The sequence below is a fragment of the Sander vitreus genome, unplaced genomic scaffold, assembly GCF_031162955.1.
Source record: "Sander vitreus isolate 19-12246 unplaced genomic scaffold, sanVit1 ctg428_0, whole genome shotgun sequence".
Lineage (NCBI taxonomy): Eukaryota > Metazoa > Chordata > Actinopteri > Perciformes > Percidae > Sander > Sander vitreus.
In genome coordinates, this window is record NW_027595545.1 from 12173 (window position 1) to 38365 (window position 26193).

Sequence of the window (26193 nt, forward strand, 5' to 3'; positions counted from 1 at the left end):
ACGTGCAACCGATTAAGCCGCGATGAGCGGACCACACTAAGTCAAGCTGCGCTTTTTCAGTTATCCTGGATTTCTTCATTCTACTTTTGTGCAACAGGCCCCAGCTTTCTCGTTATCAGCACTGGTCTGGATTTAATTGTGTGTTTTTTTTTGTATTGAACTGCAACTAATGTGTTTTTGAGATCGTTGGTTTAAGTGTGCAGGAAACCCGAAGTGGAATTTTGAGTTGGATTGTGCTTCACCTTGTGATTATGTTTTTGTGTGAAATCTCTAAATATGCCAATATTTTGTTTTGTACTAGCTTTTGAGTTATGGTGTTTATTGCTTTTATGGTCATTCATTGGGAGGGTGTACATTCTTTTAAGAGGATAGTGCATGTTGAGGGTAGTTCATGTACATGTGTTGTCTTTGTTGTACTGTTAGTCTGTGTGAATTACTAGATATGTAATAGGTGTATAATGTTTCAGACGCATTGTGGGTATAAACCCAGAAAAAGGAACAACGGAAGCAAAGGGGGTAAAAGCAGAACTGTCAATTCACACGTTGCCAGCCTCTAGTGCAGGCTCATGGACTTTCAGTGGGATTTTATTTGAAAATGGTGAGTTAGATGTATACATTACACATATGTTCAAACAGCAATGACTGAGCAGGCTGGCAAAATTCATTCTCAACTGCTTTCAAGTTAGAATGCTGAACAATGTATTTGGGTTTAAAAATGTATTTGCTACTTAACTACTTTTAAGCCATGAACATGAGATTTGTTTGTGATTAATCTGAGCCTAAGTGTAACATTGAGTGACCAGAGGTCTGTACTAAGATTAGGCGTTAACGAGGTAACTTCAGGTTCAACCCAGGGTTTTCTGTATCACGACAGTAGATCACTCGTTACCGGGTTCAATTGCCGTGGTAACTCATGCTGAACGCCTAACCTGCTCGGGAGCAGGTTATGTTGGAGATCAGATCAACCGGTATAAAAGCACCGCCCACTGACCCATTCATTCTTGATGATAATGGCATCACCGTTTTTTTTTTTTTTTAAAGATTATTTTTTGGGGCTTTTCCCTTTATTATAGTGACAGTAGATAGACACGAAATGGGGGATAACACGCTGCAAAGGGCCACAGGTCGGATTCAAACCCGGGCCGCTGCAGGACTCAGCCAACATGGGGCGAACGCTCTTACTGGGTGAGCTAGAGTTTGCTCCAGTGTCACTGTTCTTAGAAGATCCTGTGGAGCTTGGTGCGTAGATAGTAAGAGGTGCACTCAGAAGAGCCAGAACACTTAGAGACCGACAAAACCCTTTGGCATTCCCTGATGAGTATCTTTATGAAAGATATAGATTCTCAGCGGAGGGAATTACGTATCTTTGTCAGCTTCTTGAGCTGTATGTTGCCAATGCGACACATCGAAGCCGTGTGCTCACAGTCCCACAGACTGTATGCATAGCGTCGCATTATTTTGCTACAGGTACTTTTATGTATAGTGTGGGTGATGCGGAGAACCTGAGTAAGAACACGGTCTGCCGCGCAAGGTGGTGCTTTAACCTGAAAAACATTTGTTGTGTTCCCAGGGCACTTGCCCACGCAGACAATCAAAGAAGGCTTTTATGAAATAGCAGGTAAATATTAACTTAAATTGAGATTTCATCTATAAATAATCTAGGCCCCATGATGTTCACTGTTGCATATGAAATTCATCATACTCCTTAGGCTTCCCAAGGGTGATTGATGCCATCGAATGCATCCATATCCCCATTGCTGCATCGCTGGGGGAGAATGAAGGCGATTTCATTAATCGCAAGTCATCCCACAGCATCAACGTTCAGATAAAGCATAAAGGACAGGCTACACGTTTGGTCATACTGGTAAAGGAGTCCTTATAATGCACATTGATGTTTCCCTCACATTAATGCCGTTATGTGGATGGATTTTTAACACAAGATGCTTTTGCAGATGGCTTGTGACCATCAATGTCTGGTTACCAGCATTGAGGCAAAGTAGCCTGGGTCAGTCCCTGGCTCCCGGATCTTCAGGGAGTCTACACTGTGCCACAGATTAGAGCAAGGTATGGCAATTGTAAGTAACATTTTGTATTACATTTTGTAATACTGATAATGCTAATATTAATTTTCATCTTCAGGGCTCTTCAGTGGAGTGCTGGTAGAGGACCGAGGGTACTCCTGCCAGCCCTTTTTGATGACGCGAACATAGGGCCACAGAATGCCTTTAATGTGGCCCTTAGCAGAACAAGGGCCAGGATAGAGATGACTTTTGGCATCATTAAAGCCCGCTTCAACTGCCTGCGTGACCTTTCGAGTAGCCCCAGACCAGGCTTGTCAAATTGTGACAGCCTGTGTCGTGCTCCACAATGTGGCCTCGATAAGGAAGGAGAGAGCCCCTCCTGTCAGCCAGCAACCCCCAGATGTGGTAGACCCCATCACCCTTGTCCCTTTCTTTAATTGCTGTTGCCACCCAACCCAGTCTCACGGAAGTTCGTGTAAATGTTATTTTTAATCTATTGATACGTGTTCATGGGGATGTTTTTCTCGTTTTTTACGTGGTGGCCAGCACGAAATACCCTACGGGGAAAGGACGCAAGCCGGGAGACAGCCGCGGGGGACGGCTGCTGGGGACGCGCGACAATAACAGGACAGGAGACGGCCGCTGGGGACAATGGTGCCACAATAACGGGATGGCGGAGGTTGGGTTTAGGAAAAACACTACAGGGAAAGGGCGCCTCACATGCCGGGAGACGGCCGGGAGACGGCCGCTAGAGACGCGCGACAATAACGGGACGGTTGTGATTAGGAAGACTACGGGAAACAAAATGCCACACAAATTAAATTAAATCATATAAATTAAATCATATTTTACAACTTAATGCATTATTTGCTCATTTAAACATACATTTACAGGAAACTAGTAATAAAAACAATATTTGACCTAATATTAGTTATCAGCTGGGGAGGTTTCATGTTAATATGTTCTCCCTATTCACTGGGGTGTCTCCCCTTAACCCCTTCTGTTGTCCTTGGGTCGATTTGACCCATTTTCTAATCCATTTCCATATCAGAAATGTGGGTTTCTTTCAATCAAAAAATTTCAAACCAAAAACAACAACATGCATGGTTGTTACGGCCTCCATTTAAAGGAACAAACCAAGGCTCAAAATGGATTTGAGGATGCAACATATAAAAAGGATGCCAGACACAAAGTTAACAATTAACCAGCAAGCTTTATAAAATAAGCTTTATAATAGCTTAATAAATAATGCAAAAATATTGCCAAAAGAAGCAAACAAAGAGAAATAAAAGGGACTGGAGACCCCGGCCAAAAAGAACAAAAGGTGGGATGACGCTGGACCAACCTCGCAGTGGGCCGTCGCTCCCCGCGTCTCCCCCTAAATTACCTAAAAAAGGTAAACTAATCCTAGAACAAACAAAAGAGACGAATAACTGAACTACCGGTAATCTCCAACACAAACTTACACAATAAACTAAAATAACAAAACTCCAGCACCTAAGTGTGCATGGAGGTTGGGAAACACAAACCTGCTTGTGGAGAAAAAAAGCTGGTGTGCTCTCCATGTGCCTCTCTCCCTTCACTCTCTGCCTTCTTATCACTCCCCCACTCTACCTGAGCACTGATTACACTCAGGTGTGCAACAGGCCGAGGGAGGAGGGCAGAACGAGATAAAGACAGAGGGAGAAAACAAGACAGTAGCTAAGTTTCCTTCCACTTGTCAATCGTACTATCTGAAGTTCGGTAAAAAATCTCATGTGAATCCGAGAAGCGTATTGCCATTGCCCTCTACAAACTGGCTACATGCGCAGAGTACAGAGGGCAGGCGAAACATTTGGGGTCAGCAAAACCACCGTGCACCGGTGTGTTTACGCCATGTGCAATGCCATACGAACGAGGATGATGCGAAGGTATATATACCTACCTGGAGTGGCTGAGGCGCATGATATCTTGCTGTGTAACTCCAGAGTGCACCTTGTGCCACAGGTGTATGGCGCAAAAGACGGGACTCACATCCCGATTAGACCCCCTGCTGAAGGCTACAGGGATTTTGTCAATAGAAAGGGCTGGCCATCAATCGTACTACAGGCTGTGGTATACGATTGTTGCATCATAAGGGACATTTGTGTCGGCACTCCCGGTAGTGCGTCTCCTTGTTTGTCCACTTACATCTGTCTTTGTTGACACCCGCCATGTGTGCAAACGGAGCGGAAATACTGGGCATAAATGAACTACAACTTATTCTTCTTCGTTTTGTAGTGGGTTGCAACCATAAAATGACCTAAAACTTAATCGCAATTCATTATTTATTCGGCAAATAACGTTTCCATCAGCGTTTATCACATAAGCCGTATATCGATCAAGATCAAATCCGATGAGACCGAACGTATTTCCTTTGAGTCGATATTCATGAAATTCAATCGAATTTTACTGTTTCCATAAGGCATTTTTCATTCAATATCACTTAATTCGGATAAAAACGTGAGGATGGAAACATAGCTACACACACACACCAGAGGCACCTGTAACAATGGTTCCCCACAACGCTCTTCACAAGTTAAATAAATGATAATTTCACTACTTTCATTGAATTTTGATGTTTTATTCACTTATAAAGCATTATTTTTAAAACAACAAATAGGAAATTGAAAAAGAAATTGTGAAAACCCCCACAAAATACTCAAAGGCACAACAAAAAATCTTTGGGACAAGCCACAAAAATGTAGAAAAAGACCAAAACGTAGAAAAAAGGTTGAACAAATGCGTCTTCATGTTCCTCTTTCCTAGGAACACAGAAAAAGAATGTCAGTGTAACTGTAAGTTTAGTGTCATTCATTCATATATTCAATCATGAACTACACCTTCTTTTCATATTCTAGTTTTCCAATCTCCAGCCTTGTTTTTTTAATTAAAAGCCTCTTGTACTCTATATGGAGCTCCAGGGTTCTCTTATATAGGGCCCTCACATTGTCTGCTCCAACCTGAAACAAATAAAGAACATTGTCCCTTTGCAAGGCGCACTTGGAGGAAGTTGAAGGTGTCCATTTGACTACTGTGTTTCAAGGTTCATTGCTTACCTCGTGTCTTTGTCTTGGCCTTGGCCTTGAAGTGGAGGCCCTAGGCTCAGGGGGAGGAAGAAGTTCCTCTTCCTGCTGAGTTTAACACCACCAATTGAATCAATTGAGTCACATTTGAAATGAGCACTTTAAGGACTTTTGTCTCATGTTCAGGCCACCACCATTAGCAAGTCATTACAGACACTTCAATCACAGCCACACATTCACACACTCTCACCATCTGTGTTGCAAGTGGTAAAAAAAACTCAAAAGTGTATCCCCAAAGCGCTCTCTGAGCAGGCAGACACAGTGTGCTGATCATCTAGGACCTCCACCTGAGAAAGTAAACCACATATGGCAAACATACTAGTGTATGACTATTAGTTTCACTGTTACCTCTGTATGGCACAGTGGGACGACAGTAGGTGGTGGTGGCAGCATAGGGTGACCAGACGTCCCTGATTTCGGTGACCTGTTCCCAGTTTTCACTGTGACTGACAGACACGAAATTGGAATGAAAGAAAGAAAAAATTAACCACACGTATAGTCGCGCTGACTTGTGCAAGCCAGAGCAAGCGCTGCTCAGAGCTCAGATGTTCTAGAATGTCCATATTTTACGATGCTAAAATTACTGTTTATTTACATGGAGCAGTGTTTCCTCAATGTTGATATTGTAGTGGCGGCCTACCATGGCAAGATTTCTGCCACCACAGTCTCAGAAATAGGGCTGTGAATAGAGGTAAATAAATATATTTGTCTCTGTTGCTAAAAAAAATACTAAAGGAAACACTGATGGAGTCAGGATAGGAAAGGTCGACCTACTTAGAAATCCTTTCCATAATGTTATCAGACACTTAGAATATTAATCTGAGTCTGTCAGCGGCAAAACAAGCACTTTTATGAACGTAAATACAAGCTGGACAATTGTCCTATTAACTCACATTATAGCTTGTTTCACCGTTGCCGACTGCAACGATCTCGTTTAACACTGGACCAATGTCAAAGGAAAATATTTACTCAATAGTTTTAATTGTATCCGATACTCAATGAGCTGTTGCAGAAACAAGCCCAGCGTGAAGCAATAAAGCAAAAGCTGTCAGATAAATGCAGTAAACATTACAACATTTCCCTCTGAGGTGTAGTAGACTACAAGTATGAAGTAGCAGCAGGGGCTATTCTAGGATCAGACCTTTAGGGGGGCTCAGCCCCTAATGAGAATGTGACACAGATATAGTGCATGCAAAAATGTGAATCTGCGCCATGAAATTACCAACTTCTTCACAAGCGCACTCCTGCTCTCCCTCTGACAGATAGAGACTTAGCCAAAGGCCTGAGTCTGGCACAACCACCTCAACCAGAATCTAAGATTTCCAATGATATTAGCGATATTTTGTGAGAAAATTAACATTGAACTTACATGAAATGTTATCATATTTGCATTCTGCATAAATCTCTGCACACCCATTACTCCCTGTGAAATATCTCCCAAACTCTTCACTCAACACATGCACCGTTCCCGGGTAATCCGGTTTTGAAATTGCAACAAAATTTCTACATGGTCTCCAACTTTGGGCCAAAAAATATAATGTATTCTCATTTAAACTATTTATGTCAGCACAGGCATTTCTGTAAAGTGCTTAGCCAGTGTATCCCACCAACATGGTTATTATACTGCCAGATTCCAGGCAATCCCACTTACTTATATATATCTCACATGAATATATATTTATACTGGTATGCTTCCTAGTGACATTAATGCAAAAATATGAAGAAAAAACTATTCCACCGGTGTGTGCATGGTTAAAATTCTGAAGTGCAAAATAGTTCAGGCTACAGCACAAATACAGTATTTACATCCATAGATAAGAATAATCAAGTCTAACCTCTGAATTTCTCTTCAAAGTGCACCAGATTGATGCATTTCAACATTAAAATAGACAACATTTTCTTACACAATGTTTTGGAAGTATTTACGCTTCTGAGCTGAAAATGTCCCCGGATTTTGTCTCAGAAATCTGGTCACCTTATGCCAGCAACACCACTGTATCTCCTGTCACTGCAGAGAACAGTAATACATTTCACTCCTACAATATTCATAAATAATTGTTGAATGAACATGGTCACATAGATTACTTGAAACATACCCTGTACATATGCCTGGGTTTCTAAACTGCTGCCACCAGGGTCTGAAGAAATGCCCCCTTGCACTCCTTCCATCAGGGGGTGACCCTGATTGCTGGAAAGGGCCAGCTCCTCAGCAGGAGTGAAGTCCTGTGGAGGAGGGTCCCCTCCAGTCTTCTTCGCCTCATTTTTCTTCCTGTTGGCTGCAAGCAATTTCATTGTTCTATAGGCCCTTTGTATACCAATATCCTACAAAAGGGACTGACTCAGGCAATTGACCCTTCGCTAAGCCCCGCCCTCCTTAGTTACTGTTGCTACGGCTGTCAAGCTTTCGTGCCTGGCACGTCCATTAAAGTATGTATGCACCGGTGTCAGACATTCCCAAGGAGATAATTAGTCATTTTTGGCGAACAGGTGAAATATCTGAGAGAGCAAGACAAAAGGGACTGCAGTATATATTCGAGGGATATATCCACGACATAACCGCAACCGATTAGAGAATTTCATCAAAATTGAAGCTAGTATAGGTAGGTATAGGTCTTGCAATAATGTGAGCCGCCTCATACGCTGACCATTCAAATTGGAAACACACAAATTGAGGAACAGCTATGTTCATGCACAGCAGGGTAAGTGACATTTGAAAATAATCTAATAATTATAAATCAAACACATCCATAAATCTTGTGGAATAAACACAAGACATTAGCTTGAACACTTTGCAATAATAACATTCTCCTGCTTATTTTTAGCGATTAACAAATGCTGAAATATATTTTAAAGTATGTCAGTGAGCCTCCGTCTTGCCTTTAATCATCTTAAGAACAGGTTAATAACAGATGTCTACCCACTCGATCGCTCTCTGGGACATATTTTCATGCTAATCAAATGTGTTTGGAGCTTGAATGAAGCTAGCGCGGACCGCTGGTTAGCTTAGTATTTAGGGCACAGGGAAAGTAAAAACATATCGCTATTTATACCACTAAAAAGGCTCAAAATATCACCACACTTCAACGGTAGCATAATGAGGGTCGCTAAATTTCAAGCATTGAGAACATTGTAAGTGTACAGATACCGTCATTATTAACAAGCAATGCTGTGCTGAGTTAGTTAGCTAGCTAGCTAGCTAACATTAGCGTGTTCTTGCCTTGGAGCAAACGTATGTGTTTTTGTTAATACTGTCGACATTTAGCTAGTTGTGAATGGGGCCTCCCACACTGCTTGATCCACGCCCAGTCTTTCTCCCCTTGGGTTTTAGGTTTCGGGAAGGGAAAAATTCCACCACCCCCGTCCAAACTTTTAGGATACCGGGTATCAGATTTGCACTTCGGCGTACGGTGTTTCCCTTGCTCAAAAGCTTGACAGACCTCCCGCGCCTAGTTACGGTTGCTAAGCCACGATTGGCCTGTGGCGGTTTTCGGGTGTGGCTTAGCGAAGGGTCAATTCAGCCTTGTACTTGTTGGCCTTAAAATATGGGCCAAGTATTGCCTACTGCTACTTACCGGTTTGAATTATGTTTTTATATTTAGTTTTTTAGCAGTTCAGGGAACATTAAATGTGTTTTAGATGTCAGAAATGAACATGGTGTATTTTTCTGTAATTGATCTGATCTATGTGTGCCTACATTTGTAAGTATTTACCTTTCAGTGTTTGTATTACAATAAAAAAAAAGTTAGTTTCAACACCGAACTAGATAGTTTTCTTTAACTGAAGTGTTATGTGATGTATTATGCCTATTCTTGTATTAACTCAAGCTGGAATATGTCTCAGCACCTCTAAATCGGAGGCCATGGTTCTCAGCAGGAAACCGATGGAGTGCCTTCTCCAGGTAGGGAATGAGTCCTTACCCCAAGTGAAGGAGTTCAAGTACCTTGGGGTCTTGGTCGCGAGTGAGGGGACAATGGAGCGGGAGATTGGTCGGAGAATCGGCACAGCAGGTGCGGTATTACATTCAATTTATCGCACCGTTGTGACGAAAAGAGAGCTGAGCCAGAAGGCTACCCTCACCTATGGTCATGAAGGCTGGGTCATGACCGGAAGAACAAGATCCAGGGTACAAGCGGCCGAAATGGGTTTCCTCAGGAGGGTAGCTGGCGTCTCCCTTAGAGATAGGGTGAGAAGCTCAGTTATCCGTGAGGAGCTCGGAGTAGAGCCGCTGCTCCTTTGCGTCGAAAGGAGCCAGTTGAGGTGGTTCGGGCATCTGGTAAGGATGCCCCCTGGGCGCCTCCCTAGGGAGGTGTTCCAGGCACGTCCAGCTGGGAGGAGGCCTCGGGGGAGACCCAGGACTAGGTGGAGGGATTATATCTCTAACCTGGCCTGGGAACGCCTCGGGATGAAGCGGATGAAGATGGATGGATGGATGGAATATGTCTATTACAATCAGTGGTACACATTACTATGCTAAAATAATTAATACATTTAAAAAGCAATATTTAATGGAAACAAAATAAATTAACATGAAGTTAATGGTAACCCTGCTGCCAGTTGTTTACTGTTTTTTCTGTGATTCACAGTAAATTCCTGTTGAAAAACATTACGGGGCACTGTAAAAAAAAAAACATTACTAGGAATAAACTGTTAAAATAACAGGAAAATAATGGTAACCCTTCTGCCAGTAATTTCCTGTTATTTAACAGGGATATATTTAACAGTGTTGGTTGTCCTTCATCATTTTTGTTCTGCCTCATCTATTTTTTTAAATAATTTTTATATTTTTGAACATAGAACATACAAACAACTACAATTAAACAAGAACCAAAACCCTTGCCCACCCCCCACCCTCTGCGGTCTCGGGGAAAACAAAACAAACCAATATACAAGAAAACAAAAATCACACCTTGCCTAGTCGCTCTCCTCTGATTCTTGTTATGCTGAGGTCATTAGGACTGATAGTTGTGCTACTGCACCTTTCCATAGGTCTATAGTAGATGATTTGTTTTTGTTAATCCTTGCTGTAGAGAGCTCAAGCATAACTATGTTTAGGAAGTACGCCAACCACTGTTTTATACAAAGCGAAGGGAGGGGGAGCCAGCATTGAGCTATCATTGTCTTGGTTGCGGTTGATCCAGCTAGCCAAATGTCTCCCAAGCAGATGCATTTTAGAGTTGTCATTAAGTAACAAAACAATCGGGTCAGTAGGAATTCGAAATTCTATCACATCACATATTATTGATGTTGTTTTATTCCAAAACTCATGCACCTGTTCACACTCCCAGACCATGTGTAGGAAAGTTCCACTTTGTTCAGGTTGACAGAACGTGCAATAGGGAGTAGGAATTACTTTAGAGACGTATCTTTTCTGAGAAGTCCAGTATGTCCTATGGCATTTGTTGAAGTGGATCTGCTGGTGATTTGGGTTATTGGAATAGTGGGAAATGTTGTCCCAAACTGTCTCCCAATTAATTACGTTCCCCTCAGGGCTCAGCTCTCGCTCCCATTTCTTTAGTATTGGGAGTTCTCCTACGGACACTTGCATCAGTTTAGCGTAAATCTTGGACACTAATCCTCTCACAGGAGAATCAACAAACCATTTAATGATTGGGTGCATCTCAAGACTGTTCCCACATGGTACTCCATAACATTTTAGGGCTGATCTTAAGCGAAGATAAAGGAAGAAGGATGTCCTAGGGACCTCAAAGCTAGCTCTCAGGTCTTCAAAACTTAACATACCTTCATCATTGAATAGCTGGTCTAGAGTATAAATACCTCTGTCACGCCACTGGTTATAAACAAAAGGTTTGTTACCAGACATTAAGTGTATGTTGTGCCAGATTGGGGTGTTCAAATGCCACTTATTGGTGTAGTGCAGTTGTTCCTCCACCTGTTTAAAGTTGGTCAATGTGTTGGTAATAATAGGGCCATAGGCTAGCATACACTTTTGGAAACACACCTGTAAAGGCAAGGTCTTGCAGTCTTAGACTTCCAGTGAGGTTTTACTCTATTTCTCTCCATGGGAGTGTAGATGAGGGGTCTATCCACACTCTGAGGGCACGTAGCTGAAAGGCGCTGTGATACACTTTAAGGTTAGGGCGGGCCAGGCCTCCCGTGTTTGTGGTACGTTGCAGGGTAGAGTATTTAAGCCTAGGTTGTTTATTATTCCAAATATACTGCCAAATTACGGTATCAAGTTTCTTCGTGGGGGTAAGGGGATCAATGTACTTAAGAAATTCACACAAGGAACTATATTCATTTTAACAACAGCAATCCTGGACTGTAGCGATACCGGCAGCGCAGACCAATTGGCCAGATCTCTTTGAACACTACTTAATATAGTTTCATAGTTGTCCTGGACAACTCGCTGTAGCAATGCGTGAATGGTGATGCCCAAATATGTAATTTTGCTTTGGGTTGGTATTGTACCACTAATAGCTGATGTCACCTGTCTGTTGTTCAACAGGAACAGATTAGATTCATTCCAATTGATTTTATAGCCGGAGATTGAGCCAAATTGGTTAAAGATCTTAAGGATTTTTGGGACAGAGTCTTGAAGGTCAGAGATGTACAGCAAAACATCATCTGCAAATAATGATATTGAGTTGTTATTGGATTTAATCTGGACATTACATATTTTATTTTTCCTTATGGCTTGGGCTAACGGTTCAAGAGAGATTGCATATAGCATGGGAGATAGCGTGCATCCCTTTCGCGAGCCCTGTGCGAAGTGGAATGGCTGTGAATGCAGGCCATTGGTTGAGACTATGGCCGTGGGATTCGCATATAAAGTACGTACCATGTCAATGAATTTTGCTCCCAAACCAAGCCTCTCCATTACTTGCCACAAGTAGTGCCACTCTAGGTGGTCAAAAGCTTTTTCCGCGTCCAGTGATAAAACTGCTGCCATTGTTGGAAGGTTTTTGCCTTCTTCTATTACATGGAGTAATCTGCGTATATTGTCTCCAGCGTGACGCTTTGGTATAAACCCTGATTGGTCGGGGTGGATTAGCTTCTCAATAAAGCGTTCTAGGCGTAGTGCCAAGACTTTGGAATAAAGCTTAATATCAGTCCCAATGAGGCTGATGGGCCTATAGTTTGAGCACTCCGTAGGATCTTTGCCCTTTTTGTGTATGACCGAAATTAGTGCAGTAGTAGCATTAGTAAGTTGTTCATAAGCTTGAGAAAGAATCTTGCATGTTGAAATGTACGTTGCTTGTTTCAAATAAATAGTTGAAAACTTTGACCATCACGTCTCAGTACTTTTTGAGATAGTTTAGTTTTTTTCAGTTACGTTTCAAATAGAAACAGGGACTACCCAGCCCCTCCAACTAGACGACCTTCATATAACCATAACCATTACCAGGCTGGGCGACAACAGCTGAGCTACGCCCTGGTCACAAGACAGGGCCGCCGGAACGGACCCACTCAGGCCGCGCAGTGGGACCGGAGAGGAGGCTACTCCAAACACCGCCAGCCTAACCACGGTAACCGCAGCTTCCAGCAGAGAAATAATTATGCCAACAACAGAGAGAGGCGTCCCCAGCAGAACTACTGGACCCCTCGCTCTGAGGCTGCGCGACACAACGCTTCAGGTGCCTGGGGACGCCATTTTGTACGGCAGCCATTTTCTGTCCATACAAACGGACACCAACAACTAAGGTTTGTGAAACAACACTACTACATGCTCCACCTACGGACCAACCACTACCAGCCACACCTGCACCACCAGAGAGGCCACAGCTCATTTCAGCCAGCACCATGACTGCGGAAAGGGGAGGCTGGACCCCTGACCCGCAACCTGAGGAAAGAGCAGAATTATTTTCCAATTTATTATTTCCAGAATAACTTTAGGGTTGGCTGGAATAAACCTAATCTGAACAAATTTGAATCTGAAGCACTAACCTCACTTAGAGAGAATAGAAGCATTGTCATCATGCCAGCTGATAAAGGGAGTGCAGTGGTTTTATTGGATCGGGAAGATTACCTGTGGGAAGGACAGCAGACAGACAGCTTAATGATAAAACTTATTATACTAAATTGCAAAAACCTATCTATGAGGATACTATACCTATGGTGGAGAAAATTATTCAGTCATTATATAATAAGAAATGTATTAATAGCAAACAAAAAATATATCTCCTAGGAAACAGTGAAGCTAGAGGGAGGTTATTCTATATGTTGCCAAAAATACATAAAAAAAGCTCAGCCTTTCTGCTGTCCAACATAAAATCCCACCAGGCCGCCCTATAGTCTCAGACTGCAACAGCGAGACCTATTATACAGCAGAGTTTATAGACTATTATTTAAATCCCCTCTCTAAATTACACTCCAGCTATGTCAAGGATACCTACGATTTCATAGACAAAATCAAGCAGGCTGCCATCCCCCCCAACGCCTTTCTCTTCACTCTTGACATTGACAGTCTTTACACGAATATTGATACTATAGAGGGATTATTGGCTAAAAAAATATATGTTTTATAAATACCCCAATAGCAAAAGACCAGATAAAGAAATATTACAATTATTAGATATCAACCTAATCAGAAATTATTTTGAATTTGATAACCAGTATTTTTTATAGGTTAAGGGGACGGCGATGGGGAAACAGTTTGCATGGTTTATTATTTCAGGTTTCTGGATGACATCTGGGGAGTATGGCAACACTCAGACGACTTTAAGGAATTTTTAATCACCCTCAATAATCATAATCAATCTATAAAATTGAAATCTACTTTTAGTCCTAATTCTGTTGACTTTCTGTATACTACCACTTTTAAGGGTCCTGAATTTAAGGGGAAACTCAGATTGGATATCTAAGGAAACAGACACACATGCTATTATTTAGATGCAGCTATCACCCAAACCTATCAACTCTGCTGGACTAGTTAAATCACAATTACTGAGGTTTAACAGAATTTGCACTACAAATCAGGATTTCAGGGAAGCAATTAGGGTGTTGTCTGCCTCTCTGACCAGCAGAGGGTACTCCCGCACCATGCTTCGTCAAGCTTTGAGGACTTTCAAGGAGGTTAGACCCATCTGTCCAGTAGTGTACTCTACGTGATACGCAGGTATATGCCGTATACCCACTAGGAAAAGTCAAGGATTTCCGTATAACCACTTACAAAAGCGCGATGATACATAACAACATCGTTGTGACAGAACGTTCTCACTTTCATTCATTCATAAATTCACCCCGTCTGTGTTGTGAAGCACTGACATTTGGATCTTTGGGCTTCCGTGGCCGTGCCCTGGATCTGACGCGACGTTACTTAAAGTTACTAAGCAACAACAAGTTGTTTGGTGGTCATTCTTTGCAGCCCGTTAAGTAACAGTAACGTTACTGTTACCTGTTAAATGAGATCAGCTTATATGATATTGTGTGTGTGTGTGTGTGTGTGTGTGTCTGTGTGTCTGTGTGTGTGTGTCTTTGTGTTCCTGTGTCTGAGTACAGCAGTAAACAGAATACAATGTTTATATTTCCTTGTTTCAGATGATGAGAGAGATGGTGAGAAGTGAGAACTCCTGGCCAGCATTGTGGACTAAAAGTTAGGCTAGGGAGTTTAAAAACAGGCACCCTTGGTTAGAGTGGAGGGACAGAAGGTTAGGTAAATATCAGCACAGCAAAGCTGATATAAGCAATGGAAATTCACAAGGTCAATGACTATGCAAATTAGAGTCAATTCTTTTATCTTAAATGTGCATTACTTTACACCAGGGGTTTTCAAATCGGGTGACTGTGAGCCTCCCCTTAGAGTAGGTAAGGACAGCTGAGCCCCCCCTTCCCCAGAATCCCGTCTGCCTGCCCTAACCCACACATGCCTCTGCAGTAAATGCCATCTTTTGTGTGTTCCAGGCAATGATGAGTTTCAATAACAACTGATAAAATGTAAATATTTTTTAATATTGTATTTGAAGACATTTTATTTCCACAACTTTTTTAAAAGTGCATTCATAAACAATTCTTTGCAACAGCAAATAATTTCCAGCTTCATGCAGGCCTAATTGAGGCTACTTTTAAAATCATTCATCATAAAATCAGTGGGTCTATCCACAAGTGAACAAAACATGCGTTAACATGTATTATAATGGGGGGGTCTGGGGGTCCACCCCCTGAACATTTTGAGCATTAAACACTTCATTTCCTGCATTCAGGTGAATTTTTATGCACCTATTTCTACCTTTTTCTGAATCAATTTATGCTAGAAATATCTTCATGTAAAAGGAAACATAGATTATAATCCAAATATAAAAACATAATGGAATATAATGCAGTAAGGCTCTCAGGCATTCTGTATTGCTTTCATCTATTTATTCTCCTTTGGATCAACTTTTCTAATTATATCTGAGTCAGCACACATGTAGTCTATCATCATTTACTCTTCCCTCCTCTTTTGCATCTTTTGTTGGGGAAGTAACCTCAATTATACATTATTCATTTTAATTTATTAATAAACCCCTGGACGGTAATATTTCAGATGTTTGAGCAAGATTTCTGCTCATGTCCAAAAATGTGTGCACATTCAAACTATAACTCATCCCATCTGTGTTCTCTGAGGTTTGGAGGAGTTGTGATATTTTGAGAAAAATAAAGTGATAATAGGCTATTACAAGAATAAAGTCACTATATTTCAGAAAATAATCTACCTGTACCATAGCCTGCTGTGCATTACGTGATAGCACAGTAGATCTCAGACCTTCTGACAGACTCAGAGCCCCGTTTGTCTCAAAGTTTAGGGAAGTGGCTGTACGCTGCTCTACATCGGAGGTGGAAACCCTAAACTATGGCAGAATTACACGGAGCACAAACGTGACACATCTGCTTCAGCATGTCAACAGCAGAGTGCATCCATAAACCTGAAGCTGCACAGCTTGTTACAGCGAGAGTGGACACTAAGCAACGTCCGGTTTCATATTTGTCAGTCAACTTTTCAAAATACATTCAGGAATACACCCAAAACATTCGGGGCTGAAGCCCCGGCAAAATCAGCTGACTCCGTGTCTGTCAGTGGGAACAATGAGGCCGCGCTTATAATGCACAGAGGTGTTGGATGCGGGGCTGCACTGCAGAGAGAAATAAACACAAGTGGTCCTCCACCTGCAGCCTTGATCTGTATAGTTTTTAATCAGGGTCAGTGCGGAAAACCCACACTCACACAAGTTGGTAGAGGTGAAGGGGATTAGGACTTCCATAACCTTAGTGGAGATCTGGGGGAACTTGCTCTCCACAGACAACCATAATCAGCATTTCGCCCGGTCTCTGTCACACTGTAGCAGAGGTGCAGCCTGGGACCCCGACCAGGTGAAACCTAACTTTAACTCAGGATCATATTTCCTACGTTTGTTCCTGGGTCCTGTCTCCTCCCTTAATGCTGACTTCTGTTGACTTGGGACAAGGAAACGATGCATTTTAAAGCTAATACACGCACGCACAATTAGCGATATCAATAGAGCTGCATACAGAGTTATTTTTTCTTCGCGTGTCGCGCCTCCCCTGTGGCTCTTTGGCGCCCCCCAGCTTTTTTCTCCTTTCGTCTGCTTTTTATGCATTTATTTTTTGTTAGCCATGGTGTGGAAGATTGTAAACAGTTTATTAAATACTTTTGAGTAAATTTAGGCCCTGTTCAGCAGATGTTATTGCTAATAGATACAAAACGTGTATGATGATGCTAATTATTAGTCATGGTTTTGTGTGGCAGTGTAGGGGTGTCGATTAAATGGCTCATTTGTGGGATGTCCTGTTGTGTTGAGGTTCGGTTGCGTTTCTCAAAAAGATAAATCTGTCTTATCTTTTTAAACTTTTTTCCAGGGCTTTAAATAAACACCATCAATACTGAAACGTCACAGTGCGTCGCTCTGAGACAGGCGAGTATGAGGCTGGGAGGGGAAAATCACAGTATTCTCACTACAAAAAAATGGATACTTTGAATGCATATGTATGGGGCTTAGGTTAGTGTACTATACCACAGACTGTAATAACGACATATCATTTCTCAAAACTGCTGATCATTTCTCAATTTTTTCATCACTTTTTAAAATCTGCTCTTAACTTTATTTCATAAGAGCCACTAGCAAAGCTACACTAAAGGTACAGTATGTCAATGTGTATAAACTCCATACTGCTATCTTTGTTACAAGAATACATATTTGGTGTTCATTCTAATGACAACACCAGACCAGGTAATTCACCTTTACAAGGTTTTACTCAGACATGAGTAAAAGTACAACTGCTCTATCAAAAAAGTGACTTGAGTAGAATAAGAATCAGAATCAGAAAGGGTTTTATTGCCAAGTTTTTTAACACATACAAGGAATTTGTTTTGGTGTTGTTGGTGCACGTCACACATTTTCTAGATGGAATATTAAACAAAATAAGTATAGGTATAAACAATATAAGTATAAGTATATGTACACAGTATTTATTAAATTAAATTAAAAATAAAGATAGAAATAAAATAAAAAATAAAGAGCAAAGAGCATTACAGCAGAGAGAGAACAGTGGCATGAAGAGCCAGGGGGGAGAGTCAGGGTGGTTTCCGGGCCTTGTTAATAAGGCTAGTGGCGGAGGGGAAAAAGCTGTTCATGTGACGTGAGGTTTTGGTCCTGATGGACCTCAGCCTCCTGCCAGAGGAGAGTGGCTAAAAGAGTTTGTGGCCGGGGTGGGAGGGGTCGGCCATAATCTTTCCAGCACGCTTCAGAGTCCTGGTGGCGTATAGGTCCTGGAGTGGTGGCAGATTGAAGCCAATCACCTTCTCTGCAGACCGAATGACACGCTGCAGTCTGCCCTTGTCCTTGGCTGTGCTAGCAGCGTACCAGATGGTGATGGAGGATGTGAGGATGGACTCAATGATGGCTGTGTAGAAGTGCACCATCATTGTTTTTGGCAGGTTGAATTTCTTCAGCTACCGCAGGAAGTACATCCTCTGTTGTGCTTTCTTGATGAGGGAGCTGATGTTCAGCTCCCACTTGAGGTCTTGGGAGATGATAGTTCCCAGGAAGCGGAGTGACTCCACAGTGTCAATTGTGGAGCCACAGAGGGTGATGGGGGCAGGTGGGGCTGGGTTCTTCCTGAAGTCCACGACCATCTCCACTATCTTTAGAGCGTTGAGCTCTAGATTGTTTTGATTGCACCACTTCACCAGGTGGTCAGCCTCCCACCTGTAGGCGGACTTGTCTCCATCAGAGATGAGTCCGATGAGGGAGGTGTTGTCCGCAAACTTCAGAAGCTTGACAGACTGGTGACTGGAGGTGCAGCTGTTGGTGTGCAGGGAGAAGAGTAGAGGAGAAAGAACAGAGCCCTGAGGGGAGCCGGTGCTGATGGTCTGTGAGTCAGAGACGTGTTTCCCCAGCTTCACATGCTGCTTCCTGTCAGACAAGAAGTCAGTGATCCACCTGCAGGTGGAGTCAGGCACGCCTAGCTGGGAGAGTTTCTCCTGGAGCAGAGCCGGGATGATGGTTTTTAAAGGCAGAGCTGAAGTCCAAAGCTGAAGTCCAAAAACAGGATCCTGGTGTTAATGCAGTACATACCCCCCTCTGGTGGTTTCATTAGGGTAAAGCGGAAAATGACGGGGGGTGGGGGTAAATTCGTCTCGAGGCTATTGCCATGGTACGGGGTAGTCGCAAATGCACACAACATCGACACAATACACGAAAGTCTTGAGAATCTAACTGCCATCATGGTTTCAGGGTTCAATGATTTTCCTCCAGCTATGAGAGCCATGCGTAACATGCTGTTGCAACATCAGATGGGCCTTGATCTTTTGCTAGCCGCCCAAGGTGGCCTCTGTCACGTGATCGGTGATCATTGTTGTACTTACATTCCAGATGTCGAAGGGAATATCACTGACACTATCCAACAGCTAAACCTACTCCTGACTGACTTAAAAATCACAAGATGTGCCTGATGAGATTACAGGCTGGGACTGGTGGTCATGGTTAGTGGGAGGAGGGTGGAACGCCTGGCTTGCAAGGTTCATTGTACCGATGGGCATTTTCTTTAGTCCATTCTTTGTTTGTGTTTGCTGTGTTATTCCACTAGTCAAGAAAATGTTTTCCTCATTGTTCTTGTCACACATTGTTCAGTATCAGGCTTTGCAGCACACCGATCCTTCATGTTTTCACATTCCCACATATGGTGGTGACAGTTATGATTTGGACACCATCTCCAATACAATGTGATTCCTCTTTATTTGTCTTTTTATTGTTTTATTTTTCATAGAAGTGATGCTTGCTTTTACTAGAGGGTTTTTCCTTTGTCCCCTCACAAAAACATTTGAGCACATGTATCCTTACACAATGTAAAGGTCATTTTGTATAGTGATTAGTTTGTAATCAAAAGAGTGGAGTGTAATGGCAAAAATTACACTTAAGCACTGTTCCTTTTAATTCTTATGTTTTCATTAACACACAGCTTTATCTCAGCATTATCGAAGAAACAGTTTGTCTTCTCTTACCATGTTGATTAGATCCTGCTTAACTGCTGAGACAGAAAGTCTGGGAGACGAAGCATAGGCCCTTTGTTTGAACTGATAAACTACAAGGTCACTATAAACCATCTTTCTTCCCAGATCCGGGTCCTCCCTTGTCAGTTACGATGTACGGGGAATGTAACCCTAGATGTGAAAGTGGGGGACAGGAGATTAGATGAAGTAGGTTCATGACGCTTTGGGGAGATTTAGAAAAGTATCTGTCAGGATCCATATCTTTATGTGCATGTTGGCCTTTAACCTGTTGACCTTATCTGGACACTGCCTGTGAGAAAATGTAAAGTCCTGTTGTAGATAGATAGATAGATAGGTCACTCCCCTTTCTCCAATGTGCATTTAAGCTCAGTGTTTCCCTTCACTCATTTGAAGAATCGGTACTCACTGAGCTGTTTGTGCTTTTTGTGAATCTGTTATTCTTCCTATATTTCGAAATATATCTTAATAAATACAAAACCCTAACTTGGTTTAGTTCTGCGACTGTCTTATTTGTTTCATTCACTAAACTTTGAAAACTCTACCCCTGCTGGACCAGAAACTTCCACTACACAGGATCCTGGTGTAGGTTCCTGCGGAGTCCAGGTGCTGGAGGATGTATTGGAGGGCCAGGTAGACTGCATCGTCTACAGACCTATTGGCTCTGTAGGCAAACCGCAGGGGGTCCAGGAGGGGGTCGGTGATGTCTTTGAGGTGTGAAAGCACAAGACGCTCAAAGGACTTCATAACCACAGAGGTCAGGGCAACGGCCTTAAGTCATTAAGTCCTGTGGTCCTTGGCTTCTTGGGGACAGGGATGATGGTTGAGGACTTGAAGCAGGCTGGCACGTGGTGTTGAAAATGTATGTGAACACTGGAGACAGCTGATCAGCGCAGTGCTTCAAGCTGGATGGGAAGACAGCATCCGGTCCAGCAGCTTTGCGGGGGTTCTGTCTCCTGAAGAGTCCGTTGACATACCTCTTGTGGATGGAGAGAGTTGTCACTGAGGTGGGTGGGGGGTTGGAGGTGGAGGGGGGGACCTTTAAGGAGGGCATTTGTGGAGGGGCCCAGGACCCTGCTGAGGTGGGGGAGGTGGAGGTGAAGCACAGTGGCTGTAGCTGTAGGGAGGTGTCGTGGGGGATGGTGTCAGGACTGTCCTTTTGTCTTTCAAATCGACAGTAGAACTCATTCACGTCGTTGGCTAGGTGTCGGTCATTAAAGGAGTGGGGGGGTTTAGGCTTATAGGTGGTGATCTGCCTAAGTCCTTAACAGACAGACGCAGAGTCCTTAGCTGAGAACTGGCGTTGGAGCTTCTCAGAGTACCGTTGTTTAGCCTCCTTCATCGCCTTGCTAAACTTGTACTTTGACTCTTTAAATCTGTCTTTGTCCCCAGTCCTGAATGCCTCTTCCTTAGCCAGCCTTAACCTTCTGAGTTTGGCTGTGAACCAGGGTTTGTCATTGTTGTAACTCACCCTGGCGCTTGATAGAACACAACAGTCCTCACAGAAGCTGATGTATGATGTCACAGCCTCTGTGTACTCATCCAGACTGTTGGTAGCAGTCCTGAACACATCCCAGTTAGTAGAGTCCAAATACGACTGGAGGTCCTCCACAGCCTCACTGGTCCACTTCCTTGATGTCCTCACTACAGGTTTGCAGAGCTTTAGTTTCTGCCTGTAGGCGGGGATCAGCTGGACCATGATGTGGTCAGAGTGTCCCAGTGCAGCACGGGGGACGGCGTGATAAGCATCCCTGACTGTGGTGTAACAGTGATCCAGAATGTTCTCCTCTCTGGTCAGGCATTTAATATGCTGTCTATATTTAGGGAGATTGTGAGTGAGGTTTCCTTTATTAAAGGCACCAAGGACAATAACAATAAGTTTAAGTGCTCTTTAAGCACCACACTTAAGTAGAAGTACTAAAGTATTCAACATTTTTTGTACTTAAGTATTGCAAGTAGTTTATTTTAAAATGTATTACTCAAGTACTGAAAGTAAAGAACTGTTGGGATTTTAACCCTGTGAATGCTGGATAATGTGTATTAGCTGCTCCAGGGCTCCTATCAGAGAGCACGAGTCACCAGGTGGAGTTCAACTTTTGACTTGGTAGTAAGATGGTGCATTACAGGCAGTCACAAGCTGTACATTGCTGGATATATGAAGGAGGTTTCTCAAATAAACCCCAAAAATGTACATTAATGTCACAGCTGTTAAAACTACTATTATCTGATAGAACAGCGGGTTATTAATCACTTAACAAATACTGAAATAAAATGTACAATTATCACACTGTGCAAGTAAAATGAACATCCTCTCCAGCACATTAACGATTAAAGCCCCAAAAAACATATCACACACTAGCTAGTAACATGTGTGATGTACAGTGGAAAGTTAGCAAGCTAGCACAATACAGATAATATAGCAGCTTCACATCACAGGGTAAAACGGTTAACATATAGTACTCATTGCAGACTGAAACAACTCAGGAATAGCTTAATCTGCTGAAACAATAGCTAAATAGAAAGAGTACAAACTTACATCGTCTCTGACTTCTGAACAGGCAACCGCCATAATGAAAAGAAACACGACGTGATCTCGGGATTTCTCACCTAACTAACGTAGCCATAACTACACACACTGTAACCTCCACAGTCTCCATAGTGTGAGGAATTCACAACAGTAACAAGTAATGATGCAGCACATAAAAAATGTATCGCAGTAAAAGTATTAAACTCATCAAAAATATGTACTGAAGTAAAAGTAGAGCAGGAGAAAAAAATTATAATACTCCAGTAGAGTACAGATACAGCCTTAAGCCGTAAGTAGTTCTACTTACGTTACTATACACACAATATACATAGAAAGTACTAAGTCTCCCTGAATGCTTAAAGAAATTCTAGGTGGACAAAAGATCATTGCAAAAGGTATGTGTAAGTGATATGAAATATGCAATCATAATAGTGGTTTTGTTATCACACTTTATCTTGTTTTAGTATATTTGAGTGACCACTACCAGTGATGCTGATTTAGCGACTTTTCAGACCCCCTTAGCAAATTTCTTTAAAAAAATGTGACTAGTGACAAATGTGGCCACTCTCTGTAGAAGAGAGACGCCTTCTTTTTGGAATTCTGGTTTATCCATCTTACTTCAGTTTTCAGCGAGGTAAAATGACAGTTTTTATCAAAGGAGTTTGGTATATATATGTTTTGCTGCTGCCCCTATCCAGCCTGGTCTCACAGAATTCCGTGAAATGATCATGAACTGTTAACAACGCATTACGTGGTGGTGGCACGGAATGTTTGAAAATTCTGTGTGGCCACCACGGAAAACAATGCCAATGTAAAGTCAATGAGAAGATGACGTAGCATTAAGAGCGACCATGGTAGCGAGTAGTATGTAAGGCCGAAATTCCGCATAGGGAGGTTGGTTGGGGGGGTGGATGGGTCAAACACAGGACTTTCACCCAGGGGATCGTGTCCCGCATGTTACGTTTCCTAAAGTTGCTTTCTTCTTTTCCTGAACCCAACCATCCCGTTCTTCTCACGTGTCACAGAACCGTAAGCCCACCCACGACTTTTTCCTGAACCCAACCGTCCCGTTCTTCCCGTGTGTCATGGAACCGTAAGCCCACCCATGACCTTTTCCTTAACTTAAGGGGCCATGTTTATTTCATGGAATTCTTCCGTGGGCACATCACGGAATATTTTGCTATTCCGTGAAACTGCCACAGATTTTGAATAAAGGGGCCGTGTCCATTTCATGGAATTCTGTGAGATCAGGTTGCCCTATCCACAGCAACTACACTCCTTTGTTTGGTGTTGAGAGAAAAGACTCACTTGTTGCTCAAACTTAAATGTATTATGCTGAAGGCATATTTTAGTTACTTTGTTTATTTGGTTATTTTTGTAAACAAAAAAACTTTAGTACACTGCCCCCCTTCTCTTCATAGTCGTCAGATTCATCTACAAAACCTTATAGAACTGGCTCAGGTTTGCCTTGCACCAGCTCTTAATTATGCTGCTATAGTTTTAGACTGCCAGGGGACTTCCTTTGACACACTAACTCCGGATTTGATGCAGACGTTCCGCAGTCAGTGGAAATACACACATTGACTTTAATGGAATCCTAACGACTCCGCCGACGTTCCGGAGTGGATCCGCAGCCATTACGCATCCAGTGGAAATTGCTGGTCAGCTTCTCTCTCCTCTCTCTTTCCATCTGTGTGCATCCATGTCCCAGAAATGCTTGTTACTAACCTAGCTCTGGGGAGCTTATTCCCCGGAGTCCTTACGTTTTTTTTTTTTTGCGCCCAGCTGTTTTCCTTGGATTAGGGTGGCACCTAAATCATGGTTGCAGCTGTCGCCGTGGTCCTGCTCCGTGCCATGCTACACCCTGCAGTGCCCTGCTACGTCCAGCTACGTCCAGCTACGCCCTGCTACGTCCTGCTATGCCATGCAGTGACCTGCTGCATCCTGCTACACCCTGTAACACCCTGCAGTGCCCTGATACACCATTAACTACTACAACTACTATTTCTAGTCATAGTTCCATTATCTTTATTGTGACTATTATTGCCACTGTTCATCAAATGTCCAGCCTGCAGACACTGAGTTTTCTGAAAAGGTGTTCCATGGCGTCATGGAACACTGACGCAGTTTTTGCATGCTGTGTAATGGAAGAAGCAGAAATCCATTGTTGAGGGAAAAAAAAAGGAAAACATCTAGAGAACAGCTGATTCCAAACTTTTGAACAGCAGTGTATAGTATAACAATCTTCAACTAACTATATACCTTTAACAGCATTAAAAACATCTTGAAAGGGGCACATATTACATTTTATCATATGAAGACAATTTAGAAAATCATTATGAAATATTATAAAGATAGTAAATCTGAATCTTGAAGGTAACTCATGGAGAGGTCAGATGATGGATACAGCAAGCATGAACTTTTTTGGAGCAGAACTCAGCTCTAAGCCAGTGAATGTGGATAGTGATGAGCCACCTCCACCTCAAACTTCCACTCCCAAACCAAAAGTCCAGCACACCAGAATTGGACACAATTTCTGGGCTTCGCTCACGAATTCAAGGAGGCCTAGAAGCGGACACATTCTTCTCAGAGTGCCTCAAGCTCCCGGAGTATTTCAAGGAGGCGTGGGAGTCCTTAAGAGTTGAGCAGGGCCCCAACCTTCAACATACTGCGCTCCTCTGTGGCTACTTATTCCAAGCAGCAACTGGGCTCAAAAGATTACAAGAGAGTGCCAGCCTTCATATGCCATGATGAGCACACAGCCAAGCGATTTTACCATGGTGAAGAGAAGGAGCAGAAGGTGGGATCCCTTGAGGGGCTGCCAGACGGACATGAGGAGGCTGAGGGGAGGGGTCTGTCAGAAAAAGAAGCAGATGAGGAGGATGCTGTGGTGCAAGAGAGGCCTTCATCTCCTGATGGCCCTGTGTGCAATTAGTTTTCTATGGGCCCATCAGAGAAAATAGCAAATGAGGAGGCTGAGTAGATGTTTGTTGACTGTGAATGAGTTAGAGTGAGTGAATGACTGAAGTTTGTTAAATAATGAAGTTTGTTCACTAAAGTTTTACAATTTTGTTCAGTGAAAAAAAAAAAGATAGTAAACCTGATTAAAACATAAAGCTAAATCCTCATTTCATTTAAAATATAACATCTGGATAAAATTGAACACATCCAACAATTCAAATGATAATTAATTCAATAAAATGTTCCATGTCTCAATATTAACTGTCTAAAGTTCTTGGTCATGTAGCTGTATGACAATCTTTGTTTTGTATTTGCAGTATGACCCAGCGGTCCCCCGGCTGACCCTCTTCCCCCAAATAATGGAAGCCATATCTGGGATCATGGAGGTGGTGTGCCGGGAGTACTGCTGGAGGAGGGCTGCAGAAAGCAGGGAGAGGTGGCTGGAGAAACAGCTGCAGCAGGAGAGAGGAGGTCCAGAGGCAGCAGGAGAGGAAGGAGGTGAAAAGCAAACTGAAGCAGCTCAGAGAACCTAATAAATATGATAACCTGATGGTTTAATTTTAGCACATATTCAAATTCATGTTATTATATGGACTTAAAATCATTGATTTATTTGATGGCCTTGCTTCTCTGGCATTTGGACTTTGGGCCAACACCAAAGGCCATGTGGCCTTGCTCCTAAAATGGTGAAACTCCAGGCCTGGTCAGTTCTCTCTCTCATTTAAAAAGTGAACTGAAAACATTCTAAGTTGTTGAGGTCTAAAAGCTGCTTTGTACCACGTTTCATGTACCGTGCGCTTCGTCAAACAGAAAACACATATGAGTTGGGGCATAACCCAACCTTTTTTGTTTGTTTTAAAGATAGTTTTTTGTTTTTTTGTGGCATTTTAGGCCTTCATTTGACAGGACAGCTCAGACATGAAAGTACAGAGAGAGGGAACGACATGCAAAATTACATGTAAAAATAAATAAATATGACTTTAATATACTTTAATATCTGAAAGAGGCATGTTTGACCAAAAAAATACAAACAGTTGACACTAATGGCTTGAATATCTACAATATAAAATACATCATTGAAGGTCAATTGTCATAAAAGGCTGCAATCTGTACTTA

At 42.5% G+C, this 26193-nt stretch overlaps 1 pseudogene; it reads left to right on the forward strand.

Moving 5' to 3' along the window:
* The first annotated feature begins 1163 nt into the window (after positions 1-1163).
* On the forward strand, positions 1164-25610 carry LOC144514060 (uncharacterized; annotated as a pseudogene).
* The last annotated feature ends 583 nt before the right edge of the window (positions 25611-26193 follow it).